This window comes from Pseudophryne corroboree, chromosome 11, assembly GCF_028390025.1.
Source record: "Pseudophryne corroboree isolate aPseCor3 chromosome 11, aPseCor3.hap2, whole genome shotgun sequence".
NCBI classification, from domain to species: domain Eukaryota; kingdom Metazoa; phylum Chordata; class Amphibia; order Anura; family Myobatrachidae; genus Pseudophryne; species Pseudophryne corroboree.
This window is the reverse complement of record NC_086454.1, coordinates 224920893-224936869: the sequence shown is the minus strand read 5'-3', so window position 1 is coordinate 224936869 and position 15977 is coordinate 224920893. Positions and strand designations below refer to the sequence as shown.

Sequence of the window (15977 nt, the reverse complement as noted above, 5' to 3'; positions counted from 1 at the left end):
AATCGTTGGCAAAAATGAGGATATCGTCTAGATAGACCACGACATGACGGTATAGAATGTCTCTGAAGATCTCATTGACAAAATGCTGGAAGACAGCTGGAGCATTGCTCAATCCGAAGGGCATGACGAGGTACTCATAATGTCCGTCACGGGTGTTAAAGGCGGTCTTCCACTCGTCACCCTCACGGATCCGGATGAGATTGTATGCACCTCGCAAGTCCAGCTTTGTAAAGATGGTAGCTCCGCTAACTCTGTCAAAGAGCTCAGTAATCAGGGGTAAAGGATAACGGTTCTTGATGGTAATGTCGTTCAAACCTCTGTAGTCGATGCACGGACGCAGACCACCATCTTTCTTTTTTACAAAAAAGAAGCCTGCGCCGGCTGGAGAAGAAGGTCGAATGAACCCCTTTGCTAGGTTCTCTTTAATATATTCCTCCATAGAATGCGTCTCAGGCAGAGACAACGGATAAGTTCGGCCTCGAGGTGGAACCTTCCCTGGAACGAGATCAATCGGACAGTCCCATTCTCTATGAGGAGGAAGGATATCAGCAGAAGCTTTACTGAACACATCCGTGAAATCTTGATATTGAGGAGGTGGAACATCAGACGACCTGGGGGAGGAAGAACAGACAGGCAATACTTTAAACAAACATGTCTCAGCACAGGAGGAACCCCATGCCAGGATTTGCGTAGTCGTCCAATCAATTGTAGGATTGTGAAGACGGAGCCATGGAAGGCCCAGGACCACAGGATGTGTGGCTCTTGGAATCACTAAAAAAGAAATAAGTTCGGAATGAAGAACTCCCACTCTCAGACGAACTGGCAGAGTCCTTAAAGAAATAACTGCATCAAAAATGTTGCTGCCATCCACGGCAGTTAAAGAAATGGACGAAGGAAGTCTCTCGGTGGGTAGGGACCACCGTTTAACATAGGCTTCGGTAATAAAGTTCCCAGCTGCTCCGGAATCAAGGAGGGCAATGACGTTCCGATAACGTTGAGCAACTTGAAGCGAGACTGGGAGATTACAATCTTGAGGAGATGGAGAGGAGATCATTACTCCTAGCCGGCCCTCTCCTTGGCGAGCTAGGATTTGGAGTTTCCCGGACGTTTGGGACAGGCATTAATGGTGTGAGACGGAGCTGCACAATAGAGACAGAGAAACTCGGAGAGACGTCTTCGGCGCTCAGCAGGAGTTAAACGGGAACGGCCAAGTTGCATGGGCTCATCTTTAGATGGTGACAGTTGACGAGGAGGAGGAGCAGAAGATTTTGGAGCAGATGATCTTCCACGCTCAGTTGCTCTCTCTCTGAAACGTAAATCAACTTTCGTGCAGAGTGAGATTAGCTCATCTAACTTAGAAGGTAAGTCTCTGGTAGCTAACTCATCTTTAATACGCTCAGATAAGCCATGCCAGAATGCAGCATACAGGGCCTCGTCGTTCCATGCCAGTTCGGATGCCAGGATCTGGAACTGTATCAGATATTGTCCTACAGTACGTGACCCCTGGCGTAAACGGAGAATCTCGGATGAAGCTGAGGTTACCCGGCCTGGCTCGTCGAAGATGCGCCTGAATGTTGACACGAAGGCAGTGTAGGAAGATAGCAGGGTGTCGGACCTCTCCCATAACGGTGATGCCCAATCAAGGGCTGAGCCACTGAGAAGAGAAATAATATAGGCAATTTTTGTACGGTCACTGGGAAAATTGCCAGGTTGTAGCTCAAACTGAATCTCACACTGGTTGAGAAATCCCCTGCAGAATCTTGGAGATCCGTCAAATTTTGCTGGCGTTGGAAGATGAGATGAAGACGTGGAGCAGAAATGGGTAAGGTGGGTGGGGTTATAGCTGGAGTCACTGTGGTTGACGCACCAGACGCGCCTGATCCACGGAGAGTTGTCTGAATCCCATCCAGCCGAGTAGAGAGATCCTGGAGACAGCGGATGATGTGGCCCTGTGCAGCCTCCTGATGTTCTAGTCGGGCTGCCAGTTCTTGCATCGGCCTGGCCGCTTGATCCTGGTCTCCGGCTGGATTCATTAGGTCAGTGCTTACTGTTACAACTGAGGGCCTGAGCTGACGGGAGGCAGCCTCAGTTGTAGGGGCTGAGATGTACCGGAACCTGGGAGGTTGTATCAGACCCCTGGACATGTAAGTAACATGAATAATAACTGCCCGAAGGCGTGACCACGACAACTTGGATAAAAGTCAATGATGTTTATTATGACAACTCCGCAACACAGCAGCAGTAAAAGAAAACGTAAAAGTCAGCAAAGAATAAATACAGTTCCTGGGTACTACAGGATGGCAGGAGCCACAGGGCACTGGTAGTGTGAGATAGTTCTTATGATCTTCTAGATGGAAAGTCCTTACCAGGCCCGACTGTAGCAATGGAGATAACCCAGGATTGTGCCAGCTGGTGTTCCAGGAAAAGCTGGGTTGCTGAAGATAAAACAGCTGCTGTGGATACTGGCTGGAACCAGACTGTTGTTAGCACGGAGTGGATACTGGCTGGAACCAGTTAAATAATAAATGAACTTGGGAGCGATGAAATATGAGCTGAAATGTAGAACTTGAGAGCGGAGAAATAATAATACCGGTGGAGAGTGGTAAAGTGTAGAAAGGACACCGGCCCTTTAAGGGAAGCTGTACTCTGCTGGAAGCTGAGCTGGAAGCAGGTAATGTTGTAGCTGGAAACAGATGAATCCACAATGGATTGGAGAGTCAGGCTACACCGCAGGTGGAATGCTGGTGCGGGTCTCTATGGTGGAAGTCTTGAGACAGGAGCTGGAACCTGGAAGACAATCACAGGAGAGAGACAAACAGGAACTAGGTTTGACAACCAAAGCACTGACGCCTTCCTTGCTCAGGCACAGTGTATTTATACCTGCAGCAAGGAAGGGATTGGCTAGGCAATTATGCAGATTATCAATACTGAGAACAGATTGGTGGAAATGATCAGCTGACAGAATCCAAGATGGCTGCGCCCATGCAGACACTTGGAGGGAAGTTTGGTTTGTAATCCATGTGGTAATGAAAACAGTAATGGCGGCGCCGGCCACCGGAGACAGGAGGCGCCAGGCTGACAGATGCACATCCAACCACGCGGACACAGCGGAGGCCGCGGCTGACGTAATCGCCACTCAGACACTCTGCATGCAGAAGTTCAGGGACGGCGGCGGAGGCCGCGGGAGACGCCATGCCAGGTGTAATATGGCGTTTACTGTGACAGCGTCCCAGAGTGACAGGAGAGGATACAGGAATGTACACATCAGGATAACAGATGGGATCCGGTCCTGGAGCGCTGAGCCAGCCTTAGGAGGCATCTGATGGGTAAGAAATGGCGTCCAGATACCCGGATCGTGACAGTAGAGCAGCGAGAGAGACACGTGGAGCAGAGAGAAAGAAACACTCGGAGCAGGGAGAGACACCTGGAGCAGAGAGAGAGAGAGACCAGGAACAGACAGAGAAAGAGAGACCTGGGGCAGTTAGAGAGTGACAGTGAATGCGGAAATGAATCTTAGGAGTGTAGGTGAGGCAGTAAATGAGGGATGGGATAATGAGAAGTGGCACGGCAGGCAGAGTGGTACTGATGATGGGAGTGTGACAGGCTGGACGGAGTACAGGACACCGGAGGTGGGTGATGGCTATATGGTGGCCCGATAAATGCAGACGCTGGCCCCTTATACTCAAACACCTTCTCTGCTTACCCCACACCTGGTTGTAGCAGCTTCCGCTCTCTTCCTTAAAAGCCTTCTGCGGTTCCATCGTGGCAACGGCGGGGGGGTGTCTGAGGAGTCAGAACACTAGCACAGTCAGCGGCTGCCCTTCCTCCAGGTCCCGGCACATTTCTTACGTTATTTCAGCAGCTCCCTTCCGACCGCTGCTCTGACCAATGACTGCCCCTTCCTTTTAGAGCTCACAGGTCTGCGGGCGTTGCATACCCCAGCTTGCTGCTTTGCGCTGGCCCTGGGCTCCAGCGCCCAACATGCCCTGCTCGCTCTGCCATCGTTACACCACTGCTGCCATAATGCTGCCACCAGATACCCCTCTAGATGTGGAGCGTAAACGACAACAGCAGCTGAAGATGCCAATCAGCAGCTGCAGAACACCCCACACCACTGTTTGGCGGCATTTTTATAAAAAAAGTACAGGACTGGCAGCAGAAGCAGTAGGCCTTCAGATGAAGCAGGGAGAGGGAGACAATGCTGCGCGGAGTGCGAGCTGTCCAGTGGGCGAAGCTTCGGGTGATGGCTGATGAGGTGCTCATCAGCGGGAGGACCAGGGGGCGGAGCTTAGTATTTTCCGGGGATGGTGCTTCAAGTGAAGTGGAACTCAGGAGCGGATGGACCAGGGGGAGGGGCTTAGCATGACTCTGGGGTGGAGCTTCAGGTGATGGGAACTCAGGAGCGAAAGAACTAGGGGATGGAGCTTATAATGGTCCGTGGGGACAGCTTTGGATGCTGTGGGCGAGGAATTAGTGAGAGGAACAGGTAGAGCTGCAGACGGACTAAGGGGGCGGAGCTAATCGCGGTCTGGGGGCGGAGCTTATCGTGGAGGGAACAGGTGAGAGGAACAGGTAGAGTTGCAGACTGACTAAGGGGGCGGAGCTAATCGTGATCTGGGGGCGGAGCTTATCGTGGAGGGAACTGGTGAGAGGAACAGCCAGGTACAGCTGCAGATGGGCTAAGGGGGCGGAGCTAATCGCTGTCTGGGGGCGGAGCTTATCGCTGACCTGGTGCAGGGGGTTGGTTATGCAGGGCTGCTAGCGGCTGGGGAGGGGATAGGCAAACCTTTGCCTGCTTGTGACTGGACGCAAACGCGAGAATGCTTGTGATGACAGGAGAAAAGTTTTTTCCTCCTGTCAACACTATCTGCGCTTCATGGATTCCTGTGGGCCTATTTTCAGTGGGGGACCTGGAGCTGCAGCTCCATCCGCCCCATTGTTAATCCGGCCCTGACTGTACCACTCGGCCACTCAGCTCACAGTACAACCTTATCACCGACACAATGTCGTAATTGCTGTACAGTACTGTACTGCAAGCTCAGTGAGACAGTATAGTATTTCTAAACTACAGTATATTACATTAACTTTTCCCGAGGTTGCTGTGTATAGTAAAGTACTGTACTGTATCACACCTTTACAGTAAGACTTTACAGTATCTTGATAGGACTTATGTACAGTAGCTTTATTGTACATTATTTACTGAGCTGTATACTTTATTTTGGGAAAAAACACTAACAGCAATAATTCACCCATCCTGACAATTGCCTTATAGGGCCTGATTGTACGCAAATGCAGCTTTCCTTATGTATTTGCTGCCGCTGTGTCTGACGGGCAGATTGGGAAATAAAAGTGGCCCTGGGGCCACATGGCAAAACCTAAAACAGGCCACACAGACACATCGTCCTACCAGGATTCTTCCTGGTGAGACCTATGGTCTATCTCCGCCTGACTGTACCAATTTGTCATGCATGATGTCACTCAGCGGACATGTATTGGGATGTCAGTCACTGGTGGACACAGCAGCCAAGTCTGGCAACAGCGGGGACAAAGGAGTATGCTTGCATCAGGCCCCAAACTCAGAGAGGCTATGCACCCTCAAGAATCTTGGACATACTGTACCTTTGGTGTTTTAGAGTGACATGAATTCTAATAATCAGCAATATGAAGAAATATAATTTGTCTAAGCTGTGTACAGTATTTTTTTATGTACTGTACATTACTGTATTAATGTTCAAGTCACAATTGTGTTTACATTTTTCAGTATAATACTGTATGTTACGTGGTTATAAAATAAGAATTTACTCACCGGTAATTCTATTTCTCGTAGTCCGTAGTGGATGCTGGGTACTCTGTAAGGACCATGGGGTATAGACGGGCTCCGCAGGAGACTGGGCACTCTAAAAAGAAAGATTAGGTACTATATCTGGTATGCACTGGCTCCTCCCTCTATGACCCTCCTCCAGACCTCAGTTAGGGAAACTGTGCCCGGAAGAGCAGACATTACTAAGAAAGGTGCACCCCAAGAAAGGCTTCTTTCTTTCTTTGTGTGTTTGTGGTATAGTCTTCTAAGCCAGGGGTAGCACTCCCGGACAGAAATAAAGTGTGGAGTCACACTATAGATAAGTCATAAGGGAAAGAGAAAAATTGTCTGGAAAAATCTTGGCTGGTGCGGGAATACTTTTTTCTCTATACATTACTAGGAAAGGATTTGGAATCCAGGGTAAGACTCATACCAGCCACACCAATCACACCGTACAACTCGTGATAACTATACCCAGTTAACAGTATGAACAATAACTGAGCCTCTCTCAACAGATGGCTCATACAATAACCCTTTAGTTAAGCAATAACTATATACATGTATTGCAGAGAGTCCGCACTTGGGACGGGCTCCCAGCATCCACTACGGACTACGAGAAATAGAATTACCGGTGAGTAAATTCTTATTTTCTCTGACGTCCTAGTGGATGCTGGGTACTCCGTAAGGACCATGGGGATTATACCAAAGCTCCCAAACGGGCGGGAGAGTGCGGATGACTCTGCAGCACCGAATGAGCAAACTCAAGGTCCTCCTCAGCCAGGGTATCAAACTTGTAGAATTTTGCAAAAGTGTTTGAACCCGACCAAGTAGCAGCTCGGCAAAGTTGTAAAGCCGAGACCCCTCGGGCAGCCGCCCAAGAAGAGCCCACCTTCCTCGTGGAATGGGCTTTTACTAATTTAGGATGCGGCAGTCCAGCCGCAGAATGTGCAAGCTAAATCGTGCTACAGATCCAGCGAGCAATAGTCTGCTTTGAAGCAGGAGCACCCAGCTTGTTGGGTGCATGCAGGATAAATAGCGAGTCAGTTTTTCTGACTCTAGCCGTCCTGGAAACATAAAGTTTCAGGGCCCGGACTACGTCCAGCAACTTGGAATCCTCCAAGTCCCTAGTAGCCGCAGGCACCACAATAGGTTGGTTCAAATGAAACGATGATATCACCTTAGGGAGAAATTGGGGACGAGTCCTCCATTCTGCCCTTTCCATATGGAAGATCAGATATGGGCTTTTACATGACAAAGCCGCCAATTCTGACACACGCCTAGTCCAAGCTAAGGCCAAAAGCATGACCACTTTCCACGTGAGATATTTTAGCTCCACGGTCTTAAGTGGCTCAAACCAGTGGGATTTTAGGAATCCAACACACGTTAAGATCCCAAGGTGCCACTGGAGGCACAAAAGGGGCTGAATATGCAGCACCCCTGTAACAACGTCCGAACTTCAGGCAGTGAAGCCAGTTCTTTTTGAGAGAAAAAGGGATAGGGCCGAAATCTTGGCCTTTATGGATCCTAATTTTAGGCCCATAGTCACTCCTTACTGTAGGAAGTGCAGGAATCGACCCCCCTGGAATTCCTCTGTAGGGCCTTCCCGGCCATACACCAAGCAACCTATTTTCGCCATATACAGTGAAAAAGTCTTGCTGTCACGTCTTTCCTAGTCTTTATCAGTGTAGGAATAACTGCATCCAGAATGCCCTTTTCTGCTAGGATCCGGCGTTCAACCGCCATGCCGTCCAACGCAGCCGCGGTAAGTCTTGGATCAGACAGGGTCCCTGTTGCAACATGTCCTGACTGAGAGGCAGAGGCCATGGGTCCTCTGAGAGCATTTCTTGCAGTTCCGGGTACCGAGTCCTTCTTGGCCAATCCGGAGCAAAGAATATTGTTCACACTTCTCCGTTTATTACAATTCTCAGCCCTTGGGTCTGAGAGGAAGAGGAGGGAATATATAGACCGACTGGAACACCCACGGTGTTACTAGTGCGACCACAGCTATCGCCTGAGAGTCCCTTGACCCAGCGTAAAACCTTTTTTATCTTTTTATTGAGGTGGGACGCCATGTAGTCCACCTGAGGCAGTTTCCATCAATTTGCAAAACTGCGTGAAGACTTCCTGATGAAGTCACCACTTTCCCGGGTGGAGGTCGTGTCCACTCCCGGAATGAACACTGCTGACAGTGCGCTTACTTGATTCTCCGCCCAGCGAAGAATTCTGGTGGCTTCTACCCTCGCCACCCTGCTCCTTCTGCCGCCCTGGCGGTTTACATGAGCCCCTGCGGTCTGACTGGATCAGAACCGGTTGGTCGCGAAGCAGGAACTCCGCTTGACTTAGGGCATTGTATATGGCCCTTAGTTCCAGGATATTGATGTGAAGGCAAATCTGTTGGCTTGACCACAAACCTTGGAATTTACTTCCCTGTGTAACTGCCCCCCACCCTCGGAGGCTTGCATCCGTGGTCACCAGGACCCAGTCCTGAATGCCGAATCTGCGGCCCTCGAGAAGGTGAGCACTCCGCAGCCACCACAGGAGAGACACCCTGGTCCTGGGGGATAGGGTGATTAACCGATGCATCTGAAGACGTGATCCGGACCACTTGTCCAGTAAGTTCCATTGTCCTTGCGTGGAACCAGCCGAAGGGGATGGCCTCATGATGCCATCATCTTTCCCAGGACTCGAGTGCAGTGATGCACTGACACCTGTTTTGGTTTTCAATGGATTCCTGACCAGTGTCATGAGCTCCTGAGCTCTCTCTATCGGGAGATAAACCCTCTTCTGGTCTGTGTCTAGGATCATGCCTAGGCGAGGCAGATGAGCTGTAGGAACCAACTGCGACTTCGGAATATATAGAATCCAGTCGTGTTGCCGTTTCACTTCCAGAGAAGGTGATACGCTGTCCAGCAACTGCTCTCTTGATCTCGCTTTTATGAGGAGATCATCCAAGTATGTGATAATAGTGACACCTTGCTTCCGCAGGAGCACCATCATATCCGCCATTACCTTGGTGAAATTGGTAATGACAATCCCGTACCGCAATTCTGAGGTACGCCTGATGAGGTGGATAAATGGGGACACGAAGGTATGCATCCCTTATGTCCCGATTCATTTCAGGCTTGCAATGACCGCTCTTAGCGATTCCATCTTGAACCTGAACCTTTGCAGGTATATGTTCAGGGATTTTAATACAATATGGGTCTAACCGAACCGTCTGGTTCCGGGATTATAACATGGTCGAATAATAACACCCTCTTGTTGAAGGAGGGGACCCTTGACCACCACCTGTTGAAGATACAATTTACGAATTGCAGTTAACACTGGCTCCCTCTCTTGGGGGGAAGCCCGCCGGGTCCTCGGTGAGGGGGCATCTTCTCACAGTCCAGCCTGTATCCCTGCGATACAATTTCTATTGCCCAGGGATCTAACAGGGAGTGAACCCACTTGTGGCTGAACTTACGAAGGCGTGTCCCCACCGGGCCTAGCTCCGCCTGTGGAGCCCCAGCGACATGCGGTGGATTTTTGTAGAGGCCGGGGAGGACTTCTGTTCCTGGGGACAAGCTGTGTTGTACAGCTTCTTTCCTCTGCCCCCGGCTCTGACAAGAAAGGACGCACCTCAGACTTTCTTGTTTCTTTATTCGAAAAGCTGCATTTAATAATGTCGTGCTTTCCTAGGCTGTGCAGGAATATAAGGCAAAATATCAGAATTACCAGCTATAGCTGTGGAGACCAGGCCCGAGAACCTTTCTCCACACAATCCTCAGCCTTCCATATGCCTCTTAAGTCGGCATCATCTGTCCAATGTATATTCTACAGGACACGTCAAGCAGAAATCGACATAGCTTTTGTCTCTAGGACCCAGTATACTCATGTCCCTTTGGGCATGCTTTATAATTATATATCTATCACTTAAGACAGCATCTTAAAATATTTATATGCATACTAGGGTCTCAATCTCTGCTGATAAGGTACCTGTCCACGCTGCCACAGCGCTATAAACCCATGCCGACACAATCGCCGGTCTGGGTAGTATACTAGAATGTGCACACTATCTGCAGGATCCCTGAGAATAGCTAGTGCAAACAGGACACCCAAGGGGAAGATTCTCAACACATCCTCGCCCTAGTGGGGAAAGGATACAGCCTGAGAATTCTCTTGTGGGAAGCTGCCGTCTCTTGTCTGGAGATTCCCGCTCTTTTTCCTCATGAGAGGAGGGAAATTTACCTCAGCATTCTTCCCCTTAACATGTGTACTCTCGTGTCAGGGACAGATGAGTCATCAGTGATATGCAAATCATCTTTTATTCCAATAATCATATATTGAATATCTTTTAGCCCTCTTGGCTGTAACTTTGCATTATCGTAGTCGACAGTGGAGTTAAACTCCGTGTCGATACTTTGTTATTTTGGATAGTGAACATAGAGAGACTCTGAAGGACTCTGTGACATAGGGACAGACCAGGGTAGATTTCCTTTCTGTTCCCTAACCTTTTGTGCAATAATTTTACCTCAGCACTTACACATATCCAAACAGGTGTCGGCGTTGTCGACGGAGACACCCTCCCACACACATATCCGCTCTATCACCTCCTTAGAGGAGCCTTTTACCTCAGACATGTCGACACACACGTACCGACACACCACACACACAGGGGATGCTCTATTTGAAGACAGTTCCCCCACAAGGCCCTTTGGAGAGACAGAGAGAGAGTATGCCAGCACACACCACAGCGCTATATAATACAGGGATGTACACTATACTGAGTGATTTTTCCCCTATAGCAGCTTATATACACAGTTTTGCGCCTAAATTTATGTGCCCCCCCTCTCTTTTTTACCCTTTGTGTACCAGGATACTGCAGGGGAGAGCCTGGGGAGCTTCCTTCCAGCTGAGCTGTGAAGAGAAAATGGCGCCAGTGTGCTGAGGAAGAAGGCCCGGCCCCCTCAGCGGCGGGCTTCTGTCCTTTTATGTACTTTAATGGCGGGGGTTAATGCACATATACAGTTTATCAGACTGTATTATGTGCTTTTCGCCAAGTAAGGTAATCTAATTGCTGCCCAGGGCACCCCCCAGCGCCCTACACCCATCAGTGACCGGAGTGTGTGGTGTGCTAAGGGTGCAATGGCGCACAGCTGCAGTGCTGTGCGCTACCTTAATGAAGACCGGAGTCTTCAGCCGCCGATTTTCAACTTCTCTTCGTTCTTCTGGCTCTGCAAGGGGGACGGCGGCGCGGCTCCGGGACCGGACGACCGAGGACTGGGCCTGTGTTCGATCCCTCTGCAGCTAATGGTGTCCAGTAGCCTTAGAAGCCCAAGCTTGCTGCAAGCAGGTAGGTTCGCTTCTCTCCCCTCAGTCCCACGTAGCAGTGAATCTGTTGCCAGCAGATCTCACTGAAAATAAAAAACCTAACAAATACTTTCTTTTCTAGGAAGCTCAGGAGAGCCCCTAGGGTGCATCCAGCTCTGGCCGGGCATAGATACGAACTGAGGTCTGGAGGAGGGGCATAGAGGGAGGAGCCAGTGCACACCAGATATAGTACCTAATCTTTCTTTTAAGAGTGCCCAGTCTCCTGCGGAGCCCGTCTTTACCCCATGGTCCTTACGGAGTACCCAGCATCCACTAGGACGTCAGAGAAATTATGTGTGTATTTGTTTTTAATTATTTTATGCGATAAAAAAGCATTTGAGAACTTTGCACAATTGTACTGAGTGCTTCCTTTATGCAGTGGAGGGTAATTCCTCTCCGCACATATTCTGTTGGATCATACAATACAGTAGTTGCCTACCGTCACGGATATTGCAGGAGTCTCCAAATTGCAATTCTTATCTCCTAATCGCCTGCATCATACAGTACAGTAAATCAAATCTCCCAGAATGTTTACAGCGGCCTGGGTTACAACAAGGAATTTGTAAGGACAGTGATTTGCGCCAGTCAATACAGGTACAGTATGACTGCTACTGTACAGTATTTGTGCAAAGCAGTCCTGACTTTAAGCAACCCCCTCCTAGTCCTCCCTACGGTAGAGAACACATCCTGTGTACCTGCAAGCTTCTTACTGTACTGTACAGTATCTCAATGTCTGCTAATACTTGGAAGTGTGAGATGTAAATATTTTATTAGTAATACAGTAGGTACTGTACAAAGAAACACAGATTTTGACGGAAGATACTGTAAGAACCACTTGGACCATCTACAGTAGTCTTCAGTTAAACAGACAAAAGACTATGGACAAAGTTACTCTAAATTACATTTTGAATTTAATGCATACAGTAGAGATCTGTCCACACTGTACTGTACATACAGTATTTACTTTATTCTGCCATGTACAGTATGGCAATGCTTGAAATCTCAGACTATAAGATTTACAGTACAGTAGCCATGCTTTGTGAATTTTCTTAAGTTGCTTATTTAATATGATACTTTATACATATTCTACTGTATTATGGCAAACAAAATTGTCGTGTGTATAGTAAGCTGGTCTATAAATATACTGTACAGTAAGTCAGTTTCCAAAGAAACACTGTTTAATACTGTACATCAGGGATGGGAAACCCTTAGCCCTTCAGCTGTTGTTGAACTACACATCCCAGCATGCACTGCAACAGTTTTAGCATGGCCAAATAGCAAAACTGTAGCAAGGCATGCTGGTATGTGTAGTTCATTCAACAACAGCTGGAGGACCGAAGGTTCAGTGTACAGTGTGAAGTTATTTTTTTTTTTTATAAATGGATCAGTAAAAAAAATGCTCTATGTACAGTCCTGTACAGGAAATGTGTATTAGAAGTATACTGTATACACTAAATGAACAGTAAATGAATTTTCTCTGACGTCCTAAGTGGATGCTGGGGACTCCGTCAGGACCATGGGGATTAGCGGCTCCGCAGGAGACAGGGCACAAAAGTAAAAGCTTTAGGATCAGGTGGTGTGCACTGGCTCCTCCCCCTATGACCCTCCTCCAAGCCTCAGTTTGATTTTTGTGCCCGGCCGAGAAGGGTGCAATCTAGGTGGCTCTCCTAAAGAGCTGCTTAGAGTAAAAGTTTTGTTAGGTTTTTTTATTTTCAGTGAGTCCTGCTGGCAACAGGCTCACTGCATCGAGGGACTTAGGGGAGAGAAGTGAACTCACCTGCGTGCAGGATGGATTGGCTTCTTAGGCTACTGGACACCATTAGCTCCAGAGGGAGTCGGAACACAGGTCTCACCCTGGGGTTCGTCCCGGAGCCGCGCCGCCGACCCCCTTGCAGATGCCGAAAAGTGAAGAGGTCCAGAAACCGGCGGCAGAAGACTTTTCAGTCTTCATAAGGTAGCGCACAGCACTGCAGCTGTGCGCCATTGTTGTCAGCACACTTCATAGCAGCGGTCACTGAGGGTGCAGGGCGCTGGGGGGGGCGCCCTGGGCAGCAATGATAGTACCTTATTCTGGCTAAAAATACATCACATATAGCCCCTGGGGGCTATATGGATGTATTTAACCCCTGCCAGGTCTCAGAAAAACGGGAGAAGAAGCCCGCCGAAAAGGGGGCGGGCCTATTCTCCTCAGCACACAGCGCCATTTTCCCTCACAGAAATGCTGGTGGGAAGGCTCCCAGGCTCTCCCCTGCACTGCACTACAGAAACAGGGTTAAAACATAGAGATGAGCGGGTTCGGTTTCTCTGAATCCGAACCCGCCAGAACTTCATGTTTTTTTTCACGGGTCCGAGCGACTCGGATCTTCCCGCCTTGCTCGGTTAACCCGAGCGCGCCCGAACGTCATCATGACGCTGTCGGATTCTCGCGAGGCTCGGATTCTATCGCGAGACTCGGATTCTATATAAGGAGCCGCGCGTCGCCGCCATTTTCACACGTGCATTGAGATTGATAGGGAGAGGACGTGGCTGGCGTCCTCTCCGTTTAGAATTAGAATAGATTAGAGAGACACTTGATTTACTAATTTTGGGGAGCATTAGGAGTACTCAGTAGTGTACAGTGCAGAGTTTTGCTGATAGTGACCAGTGACCACCACTTTTATTTATAATCCGTTCTCTGCCTGAAAAAAGCGATACACAGCACACAGTGACTCAGTCACATACCATATCTGTGTGCACTGCTCAGGCTCAGGCCAGTGTGCTGCATCATCTATATGTGATAAACTGATTAAAAGTATTTGATGGAAGTATTATTTTATGTGTAGGATTTAGGGTAAAAGGTGAGTATAAGATGATTATTTAATTTTCTTTATTGATTCTATATTCTTATCGAATCTTGTTTAACCTCTATTCACAGATTTCTCCGATGCTCTGGACTTCTTCCACGTTGACGATTGCGGGTTGTTCAATGAGGTAATACTGGACAAGAATTGCACAATTCCACCCTATTGAACTCAATTATATATGCAATATACAATGAAAATAATGCTGGAAGATATTCTACAACTCTACTCCATTTACAGTCATCAACCAACAAATATCTTTATTGAACTGGATTCCACAGCTGCTGTCAATCTTTCAACCTAAACAAAAGTTAACAACTTTTTTCATACATCACTTGGATATCTATCTATATCAAATAAATTTAAGTAGATTATATCAATTATACTGATATACTGGTCTTTCTTTAGTACTACAACTTAACCTCCTTTTTAATCTAGTTCAGCTGATTCTTCGTACGTTGGTGCACATTTGTCCCTAGGGCCTTAAGTCTTTTTCTATAATAAAGAGATATCCGATCAACACTGTGATATTAGTTCCAATCCTTCCTGTATCTGTCTGTAGCTTTACTTGGGTAATCAGAGGGGTAGCCCAGATTGTATTCCAATTACTCTTGCCTCAACGTTAACTGTAGTGGGTATCTGGCTGACTTTAGTGTGGTAACAGAAGTGGATATACCCTGGATGGCTCAATACCATTAAATACTAGTCTGTGTATACGGATAGGGAATTGCAATTCTGTATCTTCTTGGAGCTGAATGGAGAGTGTATAGATATAACGGCGGTGAAAAGGTTAGCACTCCTAACTGCTGACTGCCCTTTGTGGAGGATAATAATCAGAGAGAGGGATTTAAGAAATAAGCCACTGTTCTACCATTTTCCTTCCTATGCAGTATCAAGTCTTGGCTACTTTGTTCTAAGTGACTGCTGTGCTGATCAGGAGACTGATAGGATACACAGATATATATATTTTAGATGCTGTGTCCGTATCTTCCTTGACAGTTCTCTCTTTCTAATTCGTGCATAAATGTGTTGCCTTATATGGGTGAAGCTACACCCCTGGTATCCTGTCTCCGCCTTTACCTCCTCTCCTCCCCTCTTCCTTTAATAGCCTGTCACTCACGGTTACGACGCTACCTTTCTCTGCGTCTGACAGGGAAAATGGCGGTGTCTGGTTCTCCACAGCACTAGGTTCCACTCCGTCTCCCGGGTATTCGTATCCGTTGTCTGCTATCTCGGACTCAGGGGAAAGTGGTGAGTATTACCTCCCTCTCTGGGTAATCTCACCCTCGTCGCTTCTCTCACTCGCTGGTCCACACCTCTCTCTTTCCTCAGCGTCCGCTCCGTCTTCCCGTCTCGTCTCTCCTCACAGCTCAAACCCCTCGCGCTCGAGCGTCTCTTCCCTTTATCCTCTCTCCAGCCAGGTACCCGTATCTGTCCCGCCAGCGGCGCGGGCCAAGTCGGTTCTCTGTGGGACAGCCTTTAATGGGTCCTAATGGCCCCCAGATTCCGCCGTTAAGTAAACCATAAAGGCCAGCCTAATAAGCATCAGGTTTATAACAACCCCGGGTTGAGTTAATAACCCCAGTGATACCACTCTGCATTAACTCAGTTCAGTCTCTAGTCCTGGGCATCATATATTATAACAACCCCGGGTTTAGTTAATAACCCCCAGTGATACCACTCTGCATTAACTCAGTTCAGTCTCTAGTCCTGGGTATCACATATATATATTATATATCTGTCTGACTGCTCAGCTCACACAGCTTATAATTGTGGGGGAGACTGGGGAGCACTACTGCAGTGCCAGTTATAGGTTATAGCAGGAGCCAGGAGTACATAATATTATATTAAAATTAAACAGTGCACACTTTTGCTGCAGGAGTGCCACTGCCAGTGTGACTAGTGACCAGTGACCTGACCACCAGTATATAATATTAGTAGTATACTATCTCTTTATCAACCAGTATATATTAGCAGCAGACACAGTA

General features: G+C 48.1%; 1 long non-coding RNA gene across 1 annotated transcript in view; it reads left to right on the top strand.

Annotated features, from left to right (window-relative positions):
- Positions 1 to 14369, top strand: part of LOC134969363 (uncharacterized) — a 132819-nt gene extending 118450 nt beyond the window's left edge. The window contains exon 3 of the long non-coding RNA XR_010189457.1: positions 14064 to 14369. This is a non-coding gene — a long non-coding RNA (uncharacterized LOC134969363). The remainder of the gene's footprint in view (positions 1 to 14063) is intronic.
- Positions 14370 to 15977: the final 1608 nt, after the last annotated feature.